The sequence below is a fragment of the Camellia sinensis genome, chromosome 13, assembly GCF_055761805.1.
Source record: "Camellia sinensis isolate YWXY chromosome 13, ASM5576180v1, whole genome shotgun sequence".
NCBI lineage: Eukaryota > Viridiplantae > Streptophyta > Magnoliopsida > Ericales > Theaceae > Camellia > Camellia sinensis.
The window spans coordinates 61750282-61755503 of record NC_138973.1 but is presented as its reverse complement, the minus strand read 5'-3'; positions in this window follow the sequence as shown (position 1 = coordinate 61755503).

Genomic DNA, 5222 nt, shown 5'->3' with positions numbered 1-5222 from the left:
TGGATATTAATATAGTATATGTACGAGCACGAAATAATGTTCTCGTATAATCTTGTTGATCAAGTCTGTGCTTCTCCAAACGTCGTCGCTTTATTCCCTGAAAACACAAACGTGAGCTAGCCGGCGGGTGTGTGCCGGATACCTATCCGATGCCTAAGTCAACAAATAGACAAATAGACAAAAGCTTTGTGTATTCCGAAAATCAAAGTTGTGATACCTGTACATAGGTTCTGTTGAGAGCTTTTATAGTTTTTGCCTGGCACAATCCTAGTAGGACTCTTATTCTGCAACGCAGAGTCCTCCTAGGAATCATACTCCTGAAATATAATGATTATCCTTCAACACCCTCCTCACTGCTTTAACCCAGTGAAAAGGTTTTACCTTGGTAATATAACCAAGCAACCAGGCTAGCATATGCTGACATGACAAGTTTCACTGAACTCTCCTTAGCTCGGTTCTACCTTGCTTTACCTAGTTTGGTATCAACTTGTTTGCATAACGCAACTCCTTGTACCCTAGTTCAGAATACTCTGAACAGAGCCCAGCTGCGATGCCCATTCTACTTAGCCCATAGCTCGGCGCACTTCTTCCCAGTTCTAGCTCGCCCAGACTTTTGCTTTTTACCCTCTCAATTGCCCCTTAATTCCATCTGCGTAGCATGATTTGGGATTACTCGTTACCAACCGAGCTAAAAGTTCAAACCTTCGACCGAGCTAAATTGTTACCAGGCTACCGATTCGTCCGGTCAAAAAATGTCTTTTCAGTCACGCTGTACATCTGAATCGCTTTCTATTCCTATAGACACATGATATCGATTTTTAGTAAACTCTCCAGGGGCCATAGCCGAGTTCTGAAAGGATTACCAAATTCCACACGACGTCCATCTTTCACTAGCCGAACTGGATACCACGCCCTGGGGAAAACAAGGTTTCGTTCCATTTACCATACTATCCATTGTTGAAGCCGACCTCCGATTCCCAGTTCAGCCACTCCTATGCGAATTCCTTAGGCAGACTAGAATATGCCCAACCCAACTTAGCACCAATTCTTACAGAATAATAAACGGCATCGCCGAGCTAAATCGCCAGCTTGGCCTTAACCTCGGTTTAGCCGAGCTTTTTCACCAATACTCGCTTGGCCAAAATGAAGATGGCTATGTATATTATTTAAAAATAAGAAGACGCCGAGAGAAAATAATTAAAAACACACCGGACAAAGACATGAATGACGACGACTTTTTCTAGGTTTCTGGAAATTTTGAAGACCAGGAAGCCTTAATACCGGGATACGGAATTAACTGGAATAAAGGAGTAGCCGGTATGAATACCTCGGCTTAGCTTGTGCATTCTTTACTCTTATTGTTTATAAGTTTTGCACCGTGCTAATCGTTTACCTTTTTCTATATGCAGACTTGAACCAACTAAAGTCGCAGTACCAATACCCTAATCTAGACGCACTCCGCGCCGCGCTTCGGTACCGTGATCGAGGTTGGGCTGAGCTACTCAATTTTGAACCGACATAGAGATACAACAGTAGGAGGAAGACCAGGGTGACAGATTTCCTTCTGGAACCTTCTCCAAAACCAGATCCAACACTACCTCAAATCAATCTGATCCCATTAACAGAGGAACAAGAAATGGCTAAGAAGAGAGCAGTCAGGGCACTCATCACCGAAACAACAGCCTCAGTTGTGGGGGATCAAACCGAGGTACCACAGGCTAGCCGAACACATGAGGTCGTGGTAGCCCTGCCAACAGCTCGGGCCTCGTCATCTCAACCAAACAAATGTGCTCGTACCTCCTCGACCGAGCCACGTCTTATTGATGAAGACGACACCGTGCTTCCAGAGACCACACGACCGAGCTCAGAACTAGTGCGTTCTGATCGGGCTAGCCCTTCAGAGTGGGCACCAAGAGTGACCTATAAGAACTGGGCCATAACAAACACAAATTTAGTGGTCGCTGAAAAGGACCACTCGCTCACCTTCAACCTCGCTAAGAGCGTATGCTTGCCAGCTGACATGGAGCATCATGATCATCTGACCGAGCTGAAGGCCATCCGCTCGAAAACAAAGTCGATGGTGCTAGTAAGTTTCTTTTCTTGTCTTTCTAATTTGTACATCTGTTTGCGCGGTTTTAACCATAATTGTTATCTCTCTTTTTGTAGGCCATGCAGAAGAATCACATTGCTCACAAGCGCGTGTTGGAGCTGTGTAAGACCACACGGCTGGCCGTGGCAAAAGCCAACGCTAAGACGGCCAAACTAGAAGAATCCAAACAAAGAACGGCCGAGCTACAAACCGAAATAGCCCGACTCACCAGACTAGTCAACTCGGCTGAAGTAGATAAGCAGAAGGCTTTGGCCGAGTGGAAAGACAAATATCTGCGCGAGCTGGCCAAGCTCAAGAAAAAGAAGGATGCAGAGATCGCCAAGCTGAAGAAGAGCGCAGAAGATGCTGAAGACCGTGGCTACAAAGAAGGGGAGGCCACCTACATCTTGCAATGTGAGGCTACAAAGGACATATTCTTCAAATGCGGATGGAAGGCGGCTTTGTCCCAGCTCGGTTATGGCCACAAAACCGAGGTCTTCTAGAACCCTCCTCCCCACTTCATTCCGAGCTATATGGCGGACTACGCCAACGCCATTCAACAGAAATTGCTCCAAGTGGGGGTGGAAGAGGAGGCATCTCCAGAACCAAACAACGCCCCCGCTACCAACAATGATTGCGGTCTCCAAACTGCTCAATTAGCTCAGATGGAGCCACCGGTGCCCAGTATGGTTGAAAATGTGACCAAGCTACCTGCTGAAACTAGGCTACCGAGTGGTGTAGCTCGAGTTGATCTGGATGCAGATTTGGATGACCTATTTGCTTGATCATGCATTTTCTTCTTTAGATGCTAACTGTTTGAAAGAATTTGTAACCGGGCTGAGGCCCTACCTTTTTAACTGTGCTTTTGAAAATGAAATGTAATCTGTTCTTTTTTCTTGAACTGTTTGTTCGGCTATATCCTTTTATTGCCGAGATATTTACTTCGGTACATGAACTTGATAATCTGCTAACTTTGCCATGTGTTAGCTCTGCCAACTTTCTTCAACCTAGATCCTTATCTCGGCTGAAGAGAAGTAAATGTTGGTTATTCCTGCCAACCTCTTCAGCCTAGATCCTTATCTCGGCTGAAGAGAGATAAATGTTGGTTATTCCTGCCAACCTATTTTCAGCCCAGGTCCTTATCACGGCTGAAGAGTACACAAAGTTGGTTATTCCAGCCAACCTCTTTTCAGCCTAGATCCTTATCTTAGTTGAAGAGTACTCAAAGTTGGTTATTCCTGTCAACCTCTCTTCAGCCTAGATCCTTATCTCGACTAAAGAGTACTCAAAGTTGGTTATTCCAGCCAACCTCTCTTCAGCCTAGATCCTTATCTTGGCTGAAGAGTACTCAAAGTTGATTATTCCTGCCAACCTAGAGCCAAATGTTTGGTTATTCCTGCCAAACTTCTTCAGCTTAGATCCTGATCTTGGCTAAAGAGAGCTCAATGTTGGTTATTCCTACCAACCTAGAGCCAAGTGTTGGTTATTCCGACCAACTCTACTTTCATTGCCCCTAGCTCACTAAAACAACTGTTACAGAAGAAAATAATTATGCTGAAAAGGAAACTACTTGTTTTATTGAAAAAAAAAATTACAAGTACTTTAATGAAAAGCAAAAAATAGTTTGAGATTAACAGTGTTCCATGGCCTGGGAATGGCCTTACTATCTCCATCTTCCAAGTGATATGCCCATTTTCCTGCTAATCCAACCACTTTGTATGGTCCTTCCCAGTTGGGTCCCAACTTGCCATCTCCGGGTACCAAAGTGTTGCCCATTACTTTGCATAATACCCAATCCCCAATCTTGAATTGCTTCACATGTACCATTTTGTTATATTTCTGGATAACTCCTACTGCTATGAGGCAATGTGAACTAAAGCCTTTTCCCTTCTTTCTTCTGCAAGGTCGAATTCCAAGGCTATGGTTTCTCCGTTCAGGTCTGGGTCAAAATTTTCACTTCTAATTGTGGGGAGGCCGACTTCTAGTGGGATTACTGCCTCCATGCCATAGACTAAGGAAAAAGGCGTTTCTCCAGTTGATCGCCAAGGTGTGATACGGTAAGCCCATAAAACATGAGAAAGCTCCTCAGCCCACTTGCCTTTTGCTTTCTCTAACCTTTTCTTTAATCCATCCAAGACAACTTTGTTTGATACTTCTGCCTGGTCATTTGCTTGCGGGTATGCTGGTGTAGAGTTGTAGAATTCTATCTTGTATTCCTGGCTGAAGCCTCTGAAGATCTTGCCGTCGAACTAAGTGTCATTGTCAGATATCAGAGCCTTTGGTATGCTGAATCGGGTTATGATATTCTGCCAGACGAACTTCTTAACATCTTTCTCCTTTATTGATGCGAGTGCTTCAGCCTTTACCCATTTCGTGAAGTAATCCGTTGCTGCGAGAAAGAACTTTCTGTTGTCGGGTGCTGTTGGAAATGGCCCTACTATGTCCAAGCCCCACATCGCAAAGGGCCATGGGCTAGTTAATGGTAGAAGCTCTCTAGCTGGTTAATGTATTTGGTGTGCGAACTTCTGACATTTCTCGCATTTGTTGACATACTTTTATGAATCTGCTTGCATGTAAGGCTACCAATATCCTTGTGAAATTGCTCTGTAGACCAATGATCTTCCCCCTTGGTAGCTTCCGCATACACCTCCGTGTATCTCGAACAAGAATGCCTCGACCTTGCTAGGATGGACACATTTCAAGTAAGGTCCTGTGAAGGATTTTTTGTATAACGCCAATGACGGAGGGATCCAAAATCGCTGTAACTTTGCTCTGATCTTGTTGGCCTCTTTCTTCTCTTCAGGTAAGATGTCGTCTTTTAAGAATACAATAATGGGATCCATCTATGAAGGGCCTAGTTCGGCACAACATACCTCTGTTATTTCGGGTTCTTCAATACTTGGTTTGGGTAAGAAGTCGATCAGTAATGGATGTGGGATAGATAAGTCTGCCATGGAGGCAAAACTTGCCAGTTCGTCTGCTCTGTTGTTTTCATCTCGGCCAATCTGCTCTATTTGCACTACTTCGAACTTCATGATCTCCTTTCTGACTAACTCTTAGTACTTAGCCATCCTCTCATCTTTTGCCTTGTAGTCGCCTAAAATTTGGTTTACTACTAGCTGGGAGTCACTAT